Source organism: Coptis chinensis, chromosome 3, assembly GCF_015680905.1.
Source record: "Coptis chinensis isolate HL-2020 chromosome 3, ASM1568090v1, whole genome shotgun sequence".
In the NCBI taxonomy this organism is placed as follows: domain Eukaryota; kingdom Viridiplantae; phylum Streptophyta; class Magnoliopsida; order Ranunculales; family Ranunculaceae; genus Coptis; species Coptis chinensis.
Window position 1 is genome coordinate 54,391,464 of NC_141458.1, and position 18,925 is coordinate 54,410,388.

Below are 18,925 nucleotides of genomic sequence, written 5' to 3' on the forward strand. Positions count from 1 at the left end.
TTCCTTATGTAAGATTATTCTTGTACGACCTAGCTTCAGTTGTATAGCACATTATACTAGTTCCCATTAGGTCTCTGACTATGCCTCCATGTCTTGCTCCCTTAGGTGTTGCTCTTCCATTAGTCTCTGACATAATACCAGTGTTGGGATCCCATGAACCGATACCAATACAGCAGGAGGAAGTAGTACCAGTGCAGCAGAATGTAAAAGAACAAGCACCTGTCAGAGTAACTAGGTCAAAGAGGCAATTGTTATAAGAATGAGAGCTAGGTTGCTAAGCTTGGGAATAAAACTTGTTTTTGGATGATTCAACTTTATAACTTATGTCCATATCTGTGTAAGTTGTGTGATGGAGGTGCTATGTTGGATAGTTGATGTGGTACCATTGTAGGTAATGTGGGGTAGAGTTCAAGGTAAAAAGAGGAAACTTTTTCTTTTTGTTAGAGGTTACTTTCGACATATTAATTATAATGTCGCAGGTTGGATATCGTGTATTAGTTCTTAGATGGAGTATGCTTTTTAGTATCCAGAACATGTGTGTTATACAAACCAATTGGAGGGTTCTGATGTAAGTACCATTAGAACTCAGAAGGTCCCTAGGTATTATCTTTGGACCTCTTTTGTTTATCTTTTAGAAAGTTGTATAGTAAGTATAGTAAGTACCATTTGTTAATGATGTAAACCTTTTGATAGCTATCGGACACAGAAGTATATATTTAATAATTTGTGTTTTCGGTAATGGCTTTGTACGAGGTGCTTGGATGATCTATAATTAGTCGAGACATTTAAGTTCTTTGGCATACTTAGTATTTCTATTGCAATGATCTCATTTTTGTCAACCAGTTATTTAACTGCTCTGGCATTCATCAAGACGGTTAAGTAGTTGGGTTAATGACTGAGAAGTACATTGTTTTAATTTTCAGGTTATGGCATGTCTTTTATATTTATGAAATGTTGAAAATACAAAGGAGACTCTGCCGAATTTTTTTTTAGAAAAGTCACGTATTTTAAGTATATAATTGTTTCAGATTTGGGGCGTGTTTATTGATGGAGCCTTTGTTTTTTATTTTGATTTACTTTATTTTTTAAAATAAGTTAGATGGCTGCTCAAGTTAGATTAGGTACAACATAAATACTCTACACATGAAAAGAAAATGACAGCATAAGAATTCTGCTCATGTTAGATTAGGTAAAACATAAATATTATGTATTGTATAGTTGACCTTCATAATATCAAATTGTAAACTTGTATTGTTTTCTTTTCTTATTGGTAATTAACATACATTTGGACTTCATTTGATGGAGACAACCATAAAATAAGATAAAAGAGAATGGACTTTCTACTAAATTGTAATTAGGCTACTACTGCAATGCCATTTGGTAGTCCTAGTATCAAATAATAGCATATATACTAGGGCGTCATATAGTAGAAAGTAGGACAAGTAAGTATGAAAAGAAATGTAAATCAAAATGCAGAAAAACACAATGTGAGAAGCCCTCATCTTCTTTCAATCATTATAACATGCGTCTATGATACAATAAATAGCATATGAGAATCATGGTTGACTGGTTGTACGGTAGTTTGGTGTTTCACTCTTGGGTTGCACTTAAGTGTTTAAGTTTGTGTTTCAATGCCTAAACATTGTGGTTTGGTTTTTGAATCACGGCTATGTTTTTAAATTAAATTATGACTATACTTGGTACTTAAGTGTTCACATTCAAATTACAGGTATGTGTAGTACTTGAGTGTTCACATTCAAATTATGGCTACGTTTTCGCATGCAACTTATCATCGGCATATTTCATTATAATGTACGCATTGGAAAAGACTCTTATTCCAATATAGCTCTACCACTTTGCCATCGCTCGCAATACTTATTAAATCCAATATAGTGATTTAATGGGAGTACGCTATAGATAGTAGTTTAATAGGAGTATGCTACATAGAGTAGTTTAATAGTAGTATGCTACATCTAGTGGTTTAATTGGAGTATGCTACATCTACTGTTTTAATATAAGTTGGTTAATGCATTTGTTCCCTCCGTATGCTCCAACAGTATAACTCGTCCCTCCTTTTACCTTTCTTTTATGAGCTTTTATAAATAGCATCAACATCTAGGATTAGGGTTTATGGTTTTTACCTTTTATTTTTAAAAAAAAATCTCAATTATTGCTACTGTATAAGATCTAATCAAGCATAAGGAGCACGAAGCAAGCATAAGAGCATGTTAATTTTGCAAAAATGAAGGTAATTTCCTTTTAAATTCATGAGTTTGATTAAGTTTAAGTTTTAGAGGTAAATAAGAGAAAATTTTGAGCTATTGAGTGTCATTCTTCACTTCGAATTTTATCAAGTATAAAGAGCACAAAGAATTTAATCTTTGAAATGTTAACAGAGATAAATTTTAATTTTAATTTATCAAGTATAAAGAGCATGAAAAAATTTGTTGGTTGTGTCAAGGTTTTCCTTCCTTCATGGATTAGTAATTCTTTAATAATTGAACTTCGTTGAGCTATTGGTCTGAAGTAGCCTATTAAGAAGTTTAATTTTTGCATTAGTTGCCGATTGAGACATTTGTTCATTGTCGCTATCTTCATGAGTTTCAAATTGAAAAGTACATGTTTCGTTCACCACAGGTTGAATGTCAGGTATGTGATCAACTTGGACACTCAGCTATTGAGTGTCAATTTATGTACTCTCGCTGTAAAGAAGCTACATGTGATGGGATCCGATTGTTGGGCAAATCGCAAACAACAAGCAATCCAGGAAGGAACTACTTGAAGTGCCAGCATGATTCATGTCGAAGTTATTTGCAATGGTTGGATGAAGTTGTTTCTGATCAACTTTCTGGATCAAGCTCATTAATAAACAAATGCTTTAAGTGTGGTCAGCCAGGCCATTGGATGAACGAGTGCCCTTGGGTAAATTGTGAATGCAATACAAAAGACTGTAAGGGGAGGAGGACTGTTAATACTACCAAGTATGGATTAAATGTTGGAGAAAAGTATTTGAAATGCAAAAGCTGCCAGGGATTTCAATTGCTTCGTGATGTAGTGAATATGGCATCAAGAAAGAAAACAACCATTTTGACTGTGGAACCTATTGTTACACTGAAAATGACTCTGTCTGAATTCTCAAACGTAAAAATAAATTGAAAAATGTAATGTGTAATGCAAAGTTCAACTTTGAACTTCTGCACAGTTATAGCTTTGTAAGATGTATTCTAACATTTTTCTCTCTTGTTTTAATTGCAAGTTTTAGCTTGGTAAGATGTAACCTAACATTTTTATGATTGTAACTCTATAATGCTCACGATGTATGTATCTGAAGCACTCAACAAGCGCTTGACAACTTTTTTAAACTGAAGCACTTATCTATGTCTTTTTGCTCATTTTGCTGTAACTTTTTCGGTAATAGCTCATTTTGTTATGTCTGTTCAGCCATGCTAGCAGTTAAGATACAATATGATGTAACACGTTTGCACTATGGACACATGACAAGTATGAAAATAACTTGTCAGAACTCCATAACTCCTTTTTTAACATAAATCTTTTTTACTATATGGAATCCATAATGTAGTGACATACAAAACAAAGTTGCACTAACTAGCACAATCTCAGGTAGTATGCCGAATTTTTAGGAAAAATAGTTTGAGATATAATGGTTTTATCATATAATTAAACTTTTTTTAAGTGATTGCTTATTAATCTCAACACCAGTTTTGTAGCACTTAAACGTATATGAAACTCAGAGTATCATATTATTGAATATGTGACTTATAGTATCATATTATTGAATTATATGTAACTTCGAGTATCATATTATTGAATATGTGACTAAGCGTAGAGTATTATGCGATTGATAGTATCATATTCCTGAAAATATATGAAACTATGAGTATCATATTATTGAATATGGGATTAATAGTATCATTCTATTGAAGTATATATAACTTAGAGTATCATATTATTGAATTTGTGACTAAGAGTATCATATTATTAAAGTATTATGGGCTTTATAGTATCATATTCCTGAAATATATGTAACGAATAGTATCATATTATGGAATATGTGATTTATAGTATCATACTATTGAAGTATATGTAAGTTTGAGTATCATATTATTGACTATGTGAGTAAGAGTATCATATTACTGAAGTATCAAATCCTGGGTTGTATAGGACATGGTTTAAGTGCGACAAGCAAATAACGAGGTTTCCTAATACTTTGCACTAAAGTTTTGCTTCTATAGAGGAAAGACAACGAGCTATAGAAGGACAACGAGCATAGACTCTCTACAATAGTCAACATAGTGCTTCACTGCACCCTAATTTTCAAAAGGCCACATACAACTATGTTTCAAGCTAATAGGTCACAGGTGCTTTGTGAATTTCCTCCAATTGTCCCACCAAATTTTCCATCAACACTATCTCTTCTTCCAGCTATGCCTAATCTCGTTCACTACATTCAATATGTCATTTATTGTTCGATACTAACGTGTATACTATATGTAGTAGTTTAACTAAAGTATGTTACAAGTAGTTGTTTAATGGGTAGCTTAGTGACCCAATTGAAACTTCTTCACATGGTTATTCCAGTTTTGCCCTTCAAAATGTGTGGCTGAAAATCCTGCGCATGCGAAATTTGGGTGCACCCTGCGCACTCTAGACGTCCTCCTAATTTAAATATAAATAGGATTGAAATGTAGGTTGTTGAAAATTTAATTGTTAAAATAAATTTATCGCTAAGTAATAGATGTCACACAAACATTGGAAAAATTTGCACGCCAGTGTGTGCAGACAAATTAGTAGTGTGGTATAACATATACAAGGTTTTAGACTCGGCCATAGAAATCATTTCTAAAATTCACATCGCCTAAATTTTTGTGAGGAATTCAATGACCGATAATTATTAGTATAAGTTTTTGGAGTTGATTTAACAATGTTTTTTTATTGGAGTTGTATAAAATTTCCTTGTCAGATGTTGATTGACTTATTAGAGTTGTGCTATATTAGGAAACTTTAATTCTTAAAATTAAGAGTTCATGTTGTATTTGGAAACTTCTTATGATTAATTAAAAGTGTCCACGTGGCATACTTATGTCTCAAGAATGTGCCACCTATGAAAGAGATTGTCACATAAGATGTACGACTAATATAGAGAGAGGTGATAGATTGATAAATGCGACTAATTAGTTACTACACAAATACGAGATTTCAAAGCTGATTTGCAAATGCTTTACAATACCTTGGACTAATTTAAAAGAGAAAAATGAGGATTAAAGTAAGACTAATTTGTACTATCGAAATTGAGATGAAAGAAGACGACAAAGTTAATATAGTGCATGCACCACTATAGGAGTTCTTTGGATGGTTCGCATTTGCACCACCGTAAACTCCCCTCCCTTTCTGTCCCTTGCTTACTCGTTTGACAACTTTATATTTATCTTCAGCTTTATTAACTGCATTCACATATTTCAAACCTGCAAAATTTCATAATTAATAAAGGCAAGAAAAATGTGGGATGGAACCATATTTTTCTATAATATGGTATATATGTTTTATATACGAGGTCAACAAAAAAACATATAATACATAATTTATCCAAAACTTTGACATAAATGCATCTTTCAATTGATTGCACCGAAAACCTATATACCTTGAAGTTGTTTTTCTTGTGTAGTGATGTGGCCCAAAATTTTGAAACCATCAGACGTGGTTTTATGGCCCAGGTTTGATTGAACTTCAGAGCATAGGATGAAGAAGAACACGATGAGAAAGTTTACCTTTATCTGTTGTTGGTAGAGGAATAAGGATGAATGGCTTTGGGAATAGTTTTGGTTGAGAACATACATTTTATACCCATCATATATGTTAGATTCTTGTGCAAAATCCTGCCCAAAATGGATGTTCTCATCGTCATGGTCCGCAATGGAGACAGAGCGAATCACATAGTTACACTCTAAAGTAGAGCACATGTTTTTTGAACGGAAAAGCAATGTTTCAAATGATAGATTTTGGTTGGAGCATGTGCATAAGAATCTCTCGGTTGGGCTATGGACTACAAATATAAGAAAGTGATTAATCAAACCACTTTTAAAGTGCTTAATAATGGATGCTAAACTGCCTAAACATTAAACAAATATTCCTTCTGAATGTGCGGATTTCCTCTCGATCTACTTTGTGTTTTATAAGTCTCAAGATCGAATAGGATGCCTTCTTTTTCCTTTTTTTCCCCACAATTTTTTATTAGTTCAGTTGTCCTATGCAATTATATGCATTCTTGGGGCACAATTTAATGATTTTGATGTGTTTTTCATACTAATTACTGGTGATTATTTTGCTTGGGTATCTGCAGTAGCTACCAGTACCAGTACAATGGTTCTGGGCTTTTTCAGGCTAGACCAAGGAGCTTTCAGGCTTTCTCTTCATGTGGTATTAGGTGGTTTTGTGCTTATCGAAGGAAATAAAAAAGTTGACGTTGCCAAGGAGATTGCCTAGAGCTGAATTACCGTTAATAATCCTTGCTTTAGATTACGACGTTCGAAACTTGAATGTTCTCAATGAAGCAGCTCTTAGAGCCAATCTAAATTATTTGAAGCCCATAATTGTACAATTGTACAAGAAAAAATATAGCACGCCGCCTTAATAGACAATCCTTGATAGGGACAATGCGAATATGTGATCTTGTAATCAACCACAATCAAGAAAAATGTCAAACCTACAAACACCACTTAATTTTTTTATGAGATCTTGATCTTCGGAAGTTGTATATAATATAAATAAAGAGTTCTTTTTTTTATAACTATATCTCTTTATTTATTTATTTATTTAGAGGCCAAATCTTCTCCGCCGGGTGAAATACTTAAGGTTTTACACCTCACAAAAATATATTGACACTTGTCCACTCATTTAACTCCAAAATTAATGCAACAAACGGAGTTAGACGAAAAAAAACTCCTACAAATTAGGAAGATTCCTTGCGTGGGTAGATAAAAGTAAAACCCAAAAAAAAAAAAAAAAAAACAAGGAAAGTAAACTCAAAGTAGGTTTTATATTCTTCCGATCATTTCAAATGATAATATCACAACAAAACATCTAGTGATACTCACAAAGCTAAGTTGAGAAATTTATAGAGTGAACTCAATAAAAAATGACATTGACGCTTGGAAGCAGCTTGGATTCCTCAACCAAAATATTAACTACAAAACTTCCGAAAATGTCTTAAGTGGCGTGCGCTTGACCACTCGAGTACTCAAACTTGCATAGATAAGTTTGTGTCATACTTGGATCCTGTTTCATTAAACAAGTTGGTACAATTACTAGAGTCGTGTCTAGCTGCAATCACCTTTTTTACGTTACCTCGCTTCTTTCGACAGTGTGGCTTTCATCAACTATTATTTCTTGGTATACTACAGGAGGATTCACAGTGTGTTAGATGTGGTATTGTGGATATGCTCGTGAGTTAGACATGACCTTCAAACTTATTTGGAAGTTTTGGGAAACTGTTCTTATTCTCATACTCTTTCTTTATTTTTAGTGATTTGTTTTTTGATTGTTTAACACCGTTACTCCTCTTTGGTTTGGTTGTTAAATGAGTGGACATGTGTCGATTTATTTTTTTAAGGTGTAAAAACTTGAGTTTTCCACCCGGGTGGAGAAGATCTGGCCTCATTTATTTATATATAATAAATAAAGAGTTGCCATATATATATAAAAACTTTAAAACAGTGACATCCTTTTGAATTGAACATTGTGGCATCAAAATACTTTCGAAGCTTCCCGAAGCTTCCACTCACAGCATCTGGAAAAATAAAATGCCACAAACCACAGCATTTGGTGGCAAGAAGAGTGCAATTATAGATAAGCCGTTCAAAATAGGTAATAATTGTGATCACAGAACCAAAGGCAACTTTCAATAATTTAGGTTAGCAAGACCCTACCATCTTTTTATTAGTAAACTTTAGATTCGTGATCTTTCTTGGTCTATTGCTATAAAAAAACATAGAAGTAAGAGCATCTCTAGTTGGTAGTATAACCTGCCTTTTTCTTCATATTTGAAGGAAAAGTTCGGAATATCTCGGAATTCCATCTCTAGGTGGTAGTATAACCGGTCGCATCACCTGCTTGTTCTCATTCTTGTTCGCAAATTTGGCAATTTGGATGCGGATGCAGAGCGACATTAGTAATGTCGCGCGCCATTGCAAATGTTACCCAACTTTTTTTTTTACTTTGACCAGCACCATGCACAGCAGTGGTACTGTCGCGCACTACTCCTAATGTCGTGCGCCAATGCCAATGTCGCGTGCTCCAACGGGAAAAAAATGGGCAAACAACGGCTGGATTTCTACATCCATATATCTACACTCATCTCCTTCTTTATTTTCACACACAACACTCTCAACCATTTCACAACCATTTCACACACAACACTCTCAATGTCATAACCCCCCAAGTTGGACAAATAAAGAAAATATTGCTCTTACTAGAGTGTGGATTGAGATTGGAGAAAATCCTATAGTAGGGAATGATCAATCGGGACAAGTTTATTGGGAACGAATTATGGCTAAGATGAATCAAATTCAAGGTTTTGACCGCAACTGTAAGTGGAAGGGAGTCTCACAACGTTGGGCGATTATTTTACCGTTCTTCAACAAATATCATGCTATACTAAGAAATCTTAAAGAACAACCTCTAAGCGGGTGGGGACGTGAAGACATTGTAAGATTCGTTTATACTTCGTTTTATATACTACTTGATATTGATTTTTTTTTTTTTAATAAACATAGCTTTCAGACACGGCAGTAACTTATGCGGCTACTACTGGGAAACCATGGATATGGCAAGATTGTTATAATCTAGTAAAAAATGCGCCAAAGTGGCAAAGAACTCAGTTACGCAACGAAACGCTTGCTCCAAGACCAAAGAAGAAAGCAAGATCCGGAGATGTTGAAGGTTTCGATTCTTCACCCTCAACCCCAACCCCTTCAACGCCTTACTCTACCCCTTCACCTTCACTGTACTCGAAATACGATCGTAGCAGTACCGAAGGTTTTTTGGAGAGGTCGGTTGGTAGAAAGCAGAGCAAAGAAATTGAGAAGAACAAGAAAGTTGCTTCTACTGTCGAGGGTAATGTTGCATCCACTGCTAAAAATATGGATGAATTTCTTGAAGCTTTTAAAGAAAGTCGAAGAAATAAAGAAGAGATTCTAAATGGGCAATTTCAAAGTATGCTGAAATTGAAGCAAGAGAAGACACAAAAAAAGTTATTTTTGAAGCAAGAAAATCTCCATGTTAGAGAGGAAAAAAATGAGACTAGGTTGTTGGCAATGTCACTCAACAAAGTCAATCCTCGTTTGCGAAGGGTTTTAGAGCTAAAACAAGATGCAATTGTAGCTAAATATGAAAAAAAAGGTTAGATCAAGTAGTACAAATGAAGCTTCCAACGACGAAGAAGCCAATGATGAAGAAAATGATGGCTGGCTTGATAACTAGAGTAACTCTAGTAGTATGTAATAAGGATGATATGTAATAGTTGTCTTTTATTTATTTATTTTTATTTTATGTTTTTGCAATCATGTATTAGTTGTCGTTCTATTAATAAAAATTGCAATTCATTTGCTAAATCAAAGGAAGTAAATTAGAATTTATCAAAATGATCAAATGAACAATTCTAAATCACACAACATAATAATAATCGTCATACAACAAACTTAATATTATAAATCATCAAGTCCTCACTTCCTACATACGCCTCCTCTGCTGCGAATTCCTCCTCGACTGTCCTTGTGCTGAACTCTCCATCTGTCCATGTGATGAACTCACCCTTGTGGATCAATCTCAGCCTGTAACTTATCAACTTGGCGTTGCAAATCGTCATAATCCACATGAGCCTGTGAAATAACTCTCTCTCTCTCTCTCAACACTGTAGGCGAATACCGAGGAGCGCAAGCCATCATTTACACGAAGGCATGTCTCATATCTCATGCATAGCTCATCCTAAAATAATTATTCATTAATAATTTATGACATTTTCATAATAAACATTACTAATAAACCAAAGCCAATAAAAATAATTACCAGAGGTAGATGTCCAAGTTCAGGCTCTAACTGTACGACGCGAGTGTCATCAATAGAAGAAATGGGCTGGTAAATCGTCTGGCCACTCGGATCACTCAAACTGAAAGCCCAAGGCCACTCTGACTGAGGGGGATCTGGCACTGGAACAAATGTGTGTACAGGTCCATACTGAAAATCGGCTATGACAGTTGGCCAAACTGGAATTCACGTCTGATACCCATTCTGTTAACCGTATGAATGTTGCCTGTACGACCCACAGCTGGGAGCAAATGCCAATAGATACCTTAAACCAATAGTGGTAGTACTGCTCATAAGTCTACAATGTAACTAGGTCAGAAGCCTATAGACAACTCCAATGCACGTTTCTCTCGATGACTTACTCTAAGGTCATGTCATTAGCCTATGATACATGGGTAGGCGGATCAGGGGGGGATACCAAAGCATAGTGTGAGCTATCTATAACATCTATCCCCTAAATACCACTCCATATCACTCCCACAAGTGAATACCATCCTCTTATGAAAAATCATCAATGCGTATCTACAGTCATTCGCGCCGATATGCACAGATGTCCTCCAAGGCCTCCAAACAATAGAAGCTTGTGTGCTCGATCTAGGTTCGGACAGAAGTTATGTTATGATTGATCTCACTGGTCAGACGAGCTCAACAAGGTCCGTGCCAAGCCTTAAGCCTAGGCCTCTCATCGATATACTTTATGAGGATAGGATTTGCAGCACAGAAATACTCATAAAACCATACCTCTAAGTGAATGACAAACCCTCCCATCTGGGGACTACTGACAACACCAGTCTGCCGAGAAGCCCTATCTAAACAAATGACAATATATGGTTCCACAAAAATCAATACCACCCAACTCATGCAAGTGCTCAAAGTTGGCTAGATACCCCAAGTTAATCATAGAATGGCCAGAAGGAAAAAAGAAGATGCCCATCAAATACATACAGAAAGCTCTTACATACTCATCAACACGTGCTTGACCATCAGAATCAAGTGACAAATAATTTATCAAAAATTGCAACCCTTAATCACTAGTCAACGGTTTAATGTATGCAGCCTTGATACCAGATATCCTAACACCAGCACTGTCATATGACTCCTCGGTCAGACAAGGGAAGAAAGTCATCAGTTGGGCACAACTTTGGAATTCAGTGCTACATCTCAATGGATTACCTAATCCTATACTCAAACCAGATATCATGCAAAAATCTAGTGAAGTGAAGCCCAACTCTTCCTGAAGGAAATGAAAAGTATGTGTACTGTTCCGACCCCCACAAATGTGGCCCAATAAAAGCCCAATTCAATACAAGCCCACACTCAGAGCTTATCTACAAAAAGCCCACGCTCAGAGTTTATCTATAATAATGCCCATGCTAAGAGCTTATCTACCAAAAAGCCCACGCTCAGAGCCCATGCTCAGAGCTTATCTATAAAAAAGCCCACGCTTAGAGCCCATGCTCAAAACTTATCTACAAAAAAGCCCACGCTCAGAGCCCATGCTTAGAGCTTATCTACAATAAAGCCCACACTCAGAGCCCATGTTCAAACCCTATGCTCAAAGCCTACATACCCACGTAAAATCAATATCAATTGCGCACATGTTTTGCAAGTCAAACAACTTCCAAAAGTTCTACAACTTCGTCCACATTCAAGATTCACTTCCATCAACTTCATATCGTGTGACAGTTCTCCTGCCAGTTCTCCAACTTCATCCTACGGTTGGACAATTCTCCGGTCCAGTTCTCCAACTTCATCCCACGATTGGACAGTTCTCCAGCCAGTTCTCTAATTTCATCCCACGATTGGACAGTTCTCCCACCAGCTCTCCAACTTCATCCCACGATTGGACAGTTCTCCTGCCAATTCTCCAACTTCATCCCACGATTGGAATATTGGAGAACGAGGAAGTAACTATCACCAATCTTACCAATATTGGAGAATGAGGAAGTAACTATCACCAATCTTACCTATAAAATCCAACTTTCATCATTTTTCCAGAACTACGCCATCGAGACTTGATCCCGAGCAATTCATTTGGGTACGTAGGCAACTTCATACTAAAGTCCAGTCTCATCTTTCCCTAACAACCATCTCCTTAATCATCTCTAAAATCATTACTTCCGACCCTTAACTGGTGTGTTTTGGCAAATCTTGCTGAAACATATTTGGTGCCATATTAGCTCCTACCCTCAACCACAAAACAAAAGTTACATCAATAGCTTCTCGAAAAACAAACAACGGTGAAAGTATCCCTTTTACCGCACAAGTTCAGCATTCACCTTCTGCTGGGAATTCACTTTCTAAGTCCGATGGTCCTCGACCATCTATGACTGAGAGAGTGGGTATTCATGGATCCGATCCATCAACTCAGGCCGACCGTCGTCTCCGACAATTGGAGAGCAAGAATAATAATATGAAGAAACAGCTGTGTCAACTTCTCGAAGATGATTCAGGGTCCACGGAAAAAAGTGTTTAGGATCGTTTGAACACTGAAGCATCTCTGTGAAAGACTCCAAGTACAAACTCCCGCACCAAGGGAAACCGTGCGAGTCGCTTATGAAAGGCTTCGCGCAAACAGAATGTACAACGTCGAAAGCCAACACTTTCCAGTGTAATTATAAGTGAATCCACAAACTCCTCTGCCAACCTTGATGCCGACCAGCCTGTAAGGTATCACCAACTCACAAAAGATCTCATGACGAAAACTGGTTTAGCCGATTCGAACCATACTAAGGGAGATCGGCAAAATATCCATATAGGTCAGCAAGGTAGACTACCCAACCAATGAAAAACCAATGAAGTTCCTACCCCAAGCTCTAGAAGGGGTAGGCAAGCCGCTACAAGTCCTCGTCGCAACAACAGTATACGCCGATCTCGACAACAACACTATTCACCAAGCAGTTCCTATTCACAACCTTATCGCTCAAGTTGTAGTCCCAATCCAAGAGCTCATTGTCGGCCAAAGTAAGTTGACAATGGTAGCGATGGAGATGGAGACTCACTTGCAACAGGTCAAGAAAATGGTTGTGACAGTCTAGAACTCCGTCCGTATTCTCCCGATGTTCACCATAGGAGACGAAGGAACCGATCTCCACTACTGGCTCGGTCACCTTCACCTGCATGGATGGGTCAACGAGAACTCACTCCACCTCCTCTGAAGAAATCTTGGCCAAAATATCCACAATTCGGTCGTGACCATTGTCAAGAGAATGTTCCATTTTTTGAATGACGTCTCCATGAGATGATATTGAAGGCTGTTAATGATAAGGAGTCATGAGAAAACAAAATTCAAAATCTTGCTATAGAGAGTGGTATCGATTCTCCTTTCTCTCTCCGAATCCAAACAACTGTTCATCACAACGACTTCAAGCAGCCAGAATTCGAGAAGTATGATAAGATTGATGGAGATCCTTTGATGCATCTTGTTAATTATAGAAACAAGATGATCTTATGGACTTTCGACGATGCTCTTCTTTGCAAGTCATTCCCATCCACACTCATTGGAATTGAGTCGATGAGATGGTTTAGCATGCTTCCAGAAATATCGATCCACAATTTTACTGATCTTGCTTACAAGTTTGCCAAGCATTTTCGTCACAACTGGAAAGAACCGAAAAATATTGAATCTTTATTCAGTATTAAACAACAAAAGGATGAAAAGCTCAGTAAGTTTGTTGCAAGATTTTGGAAAGCAGCTATTAAAATTCTAGATGCATCTGATATTCTTGTCATTTATGCTTTCAAGGAAGGCATTAATTATGATAGGAACGGCGATTACAACTCTATAGTAAAAGACGTCCCAACAACTCATTATGAACTTTTTGCTCGAACTTAACAGTTAATTCGAGTTGTAGATGATGCATCAGCACGAGTTCACAGAGATAGGGATCGAATAAGCAAGCCGTAGGAACAAAGTAAAAAACCGAAGTTTCAACAAACAACTGATCAAAAGTCCAAGAGTGATGGTAGGCCACAATAATGGAACAGCAAAGAACAAAAGAAACTTCCTGAGTTAAAGCTTACCACCCTCAACGAGAAGTATGTTGTTATCTATGAGAAGATTAAGGGAAAGAATATCTTATCTCTACTTTTTCCTCTCTCCGAAGATACCAAGGCTACACGTGACAAATCACTGTGGTGCAAATTCCACGATGATTTTGGTCATGAAACTGAACAATGCCAATCTTTAAGGGGTAGAATCCAAGGTTTGATCGAGAAGGGTATGCTCCAGGATTACGTGCTTGGTAAAACGAAACAAGCTTTAGTCATGACCGCACATAATGTAATCAAAGTCGGTCATGCCAGAGTTGATTCAATATCTAACACCCAGCGTGCAAGAATTTCAATCACTCCAAGATCACTGATCTCAGCCACCACTATGTTTACAGTGGATATAATTTTCTCCACAGTATGGGTACTAAGACTTATGAGGAAGGACCTTTTTGTTGGACTGACAATGATCTGATAGGAGTGCACCATCCTCATTATGATCTTGTTGTAATACAAGCTTTTGTTAGAATTCATCGTGTGCAGAAAATCATGATCGATACAGGCAGTTCGACAAATGTGATCTACAAGCGTTGTTACAAAGGACTCAACCTCTCGAGAAAATGATAGTTCTGGATCCAAATCCTATCATTGGCTTCGATGGCACAGCAGCAAAATCAGTTGGTAGATGGTCTCTTGGAATGTAACTCCTCTTACAATGTCATTCTGGGAAGAGATTGGATTCACTCAATAGGAGCTATCGTTTCTACTTTCCATCAGGCTATCAAGTTCTGGTGTGATGGTATGGTATGCAAAATTCGAAGTGATCAGATAGTAGTTTTGAAGGGCCATGAGTCTGTGCTCAAAGATTATAAAGATTCGGAAGTCAAGGGCAACTCCATATTAAATGTCGATAGGGTAAAATAGCAATTACAGAATTCCATTGGATGGGTAAACGCTATGGAGTAGCGTTTAGATGGCCCCCTGACCATCGACAGACTCCTCGACGTACAGATCGGCAACAAGGAAGAAGAAACCACTTTTATTTCTGCGAAAATTTCCAAGAAGGAACAGGATGACCTCATTGAGCTTTTGAAGAAATATTACACAATGTTTGCATGGACGGTCGAACAAATGGTTGGAATTGATCCTACACTTGCATGTCACAGGCTGGATATCGACAAAACACAAAAGCCAGTGCGTCAGAAGCCTCACCGAATAGCTCCCGATCGAAAGCTCAAAGTGAAAGAAGAGATCGACAAACTTCTAAGTGTTAATTTTATTAGGCCTGTACTATATACAAAATGGATATCCAATGTAGTAGCAGTCCCTAAGAAAAATGGAAAACTTAGAATCTGTGTTGATTTTAGTGTTGTCAATAAAAAATGTCATGTTCACCCGTATCCCTTGTCTCGTATTTCTGAAATGGTTTATGCCACTTCAGGGTTTAAACGAATTTCTTTTATGGATGCCTCAATGGGATTTTATCAAATTGCATTAGCTGAAGATGAACAAGAACTTACAACTTTCATAACAGACCAAGGCTTATTTTGCTATAAGGTAATGCCTTTCGGTCTAAAAAATGCACCGGCAACATATCAGAAATTCATAAATACATCATTTTCAGACTTCTTAGGCAAGTTTATGGAAGCTTATATTGACGATATGGTCATCAAGTCGCATGAAGAGTCTTCACACCTTCATCACTTGCAAAAATTCTTTGATCGGCTGGTGCATATTCGAATGCGTCTAAATCCATCAAAATGCACATTTAGGTTAGCATCGAGTAAATTTCTTGGATATCTTATGACCAAACGAAGCATTGAAGCTAATCCTGATGAAATCTATGTAATTACCAAAATGCCCTCGCCAAAAACCAAGAAGCAAATCCAACAACTTAGTGGTAGGATAGTCGCTTTAGGTAGATTTATCTCAAAATATTCAGACCAGCTCCACCCATTTTTTCAAGCCATTAAAGGATCCCCACAATAGACAGATGAGTGTGACGTAGCTTTTCAAAAAATGAAAGAATACCTAGTGCAGCCGCCAATTCTTGCTAGTCCGACCACTAGACAAACAATTGGCATCTATTTGGCAGTATCAGAAATAGCTGTGAGTGTCGTCTTATTCATTAATGATGAAAATGAACAACCAATTTTCTTCATAAGTAAAACCCTTACAGCTCCAGAAGCAAGGTATTCACAGATTGAGAAAATAGCTCTCTCACTTGTCCATAGTGCACAAAGATTGAAGCCTTATTTCCAAGGGCGCATCATCAATGTCTACACTGAATACCCCTTGAGAAAAGTTCTTCAAAATGCTGATTCAAGCTGATTAGCAGAATGGGAAACATATTTGAGTGCCTACAAAATTATCTACAAAGCCCGATCATCTGAGAAAGGCCACGCAATGGCATCACAAATGGCCGATTTTCCTGTCGATGACATACCGACCATGGAAGAGCAGTTTGAGGAACCTCCTTGATAAGCACCAAAAACTATACTATAAAACCCCATAGAGACATAATATTTCGGTTAATTTTGTGTTTAATAATCATGAAATAATCGCATTTTAGTGTTTTTGCAGGTGGAGGAACTAACGTACAATAATGAGAAAGCTAGCATTTAAACACAGAATAAGGAGTGTACATAAGCTTTCCGATTAAGCCCATGCGAAGCCCAACAAATCCGCGCAGAAGCATCAAACTTCCGAAGCTCCTACCTCTTGAACCGGACTCCGAATACGACAAGTGAGTTGCTCAGACGATCAGTGCGATGAACTCTATGCATAAGCGGAAAGTTGTAAAATTGCCAAAAATACCGGACCGCCACTGGACTGCACGTGGACCCATTATGCGGCCCCATAAGATTTAATGAGTCATCATACAAGTCAAGACAAAGGTACAAATAATTGGTGTAAAAGTGACACCTTGCATATAGTTAATAAAGTTAGATGAGATTATGTGTTAATAGTGAAAAAATGATAGGTGTCATTTTGTTGTGGATTGTGTGAGTAAGAAGAAAGTAAATGTGGTTTGGTGTTTCACGTGAGAGGAAATGACATTTCTCTCAAATGGAGAAGAAAACAAAACAAGGGGGGATGCACTACATTGATTGCCCTGACTCTTGTTCCATTTAAATTCCTAGTCTTTATCTTTTGGAGGGGAGTTTTTGTTTTTTTAAAAAGAAAGTTTGTAAGATGTTAATGGTGGAAACACTTTCTAGTTTCTAATAAAATTTCTTTCTTTCTTAGGTAATATGTTTTTACATTCTTTTCTTCTTTTTATTACTTATTAGTTTGTATCTTACAAAAATAAACCCAAGGATCATGAGCTAAAATCATCCAAGGTGGAGGGTTAATGATGCTCATGTAAGGGTTTGTATAGATTTCTTTGTAGTAGGATTCTCTGTCTAGACCTAAGATGCATATAACACACTACCTCAAAATGGTAGTGTCCGGCCAAACTTGAGGCCTGGAAGTGAAGAAAGGCTCGCATTCGCCTCCCTTTCCATGCCTGGGATAGCCACGCACGCGAGCCTTAATTAACTCCTTGTTTCTAGATTTGACAGGATTATGTTCTATGAGTCTAGAAGTTAAGATACAGTTTCAGAGATGAAAGTCCAGTTCAACTTCTTATGCTAGGGAAATGGACTTAGGGATGAGTTCATCTCACTAGGATCGACGCTCAAGCCGTTCGGGTTTGATAATATACTTAAAACAGCTTAGAGACGGTAGGAATCCTATACTAAGATAAGATAATAAGTTCTTACATGAGTATTATAATCTTCCACTACTTCTTTCTTCTTAAATATCTTCTAAAATTCTTAGTCTTTTTCTACCATTTTCATGTTTTCATATTTTTTTGCACTCGTTAGGGCTTAAACAACAAAACCAAGCTTAGCTATTAATGCAATATTAAACTTACTAGTTTCCCCTTTCAGGGCATTAGAAAGTTGTATGTTGTCCTAGAATTTAGGTTGGTTTGAATCCCTACTCAACTAAACACAAGAAGTCGTGAGTAAGGACTTGAGTCTACTCTAAATGAAATAAAGATTTCGTATCTTTATACCGAAAAGTGATAGATATCAAATGGCGCCGCTGCCATTCTAAAGACCCAAGGACCTGTGCTTGCAAACTGGAATTGCTCCAAGGGGAAACCCCCCACTCTCATCCTTTCATTTATTTCTTTTTCTTGTATTTTCTTCATTTTATTTTTTTATTTTTTATTTTTTTTGAAATTTCCCACGCTTTTACTACTGATCTGCATGCTGCTTTTGGTTGCACTTATAGGTTCCAAATCCTAGGACCTGGAAACTAGGCTACAACAAACACTAAGCTTACTGTGAGAAAATTTGACTTGTTATGCAGGTTTCTTTTCTTTGGCGAACTTGTGGGACGCTGACAGGTTTAAAAAAATTTAATAGACTATTGTATGATTCACATATATGCAGTTATGTCATAGCATGAACTATTATTTGCGTATTAGGTTAGAAATATGCATGAATTATGTGAATACACCTGTGAATATCTATATACAATTAAGTGACTATGAATTGCATCTAAATGTATATGTACATGTCCATGGTACTATTTTGCATGGTTATATATATATATATATATATATATATATATATATATAAGTTGCATGTTTAGCATATATATAAATATGGATGGAATATAATTGCATGTTGGCATATTTAACTTTTGAGTGATACATAGTAATTAGAGTGTGTTTTGGTATTTTGGCCATAATTTTGGCTACGGTTCTCTGAATCACGCGTGTGAGCTCAATTCGGAAAGATCTAGATGGCGCGCACGCTGTCACCACCATGCTATGCTA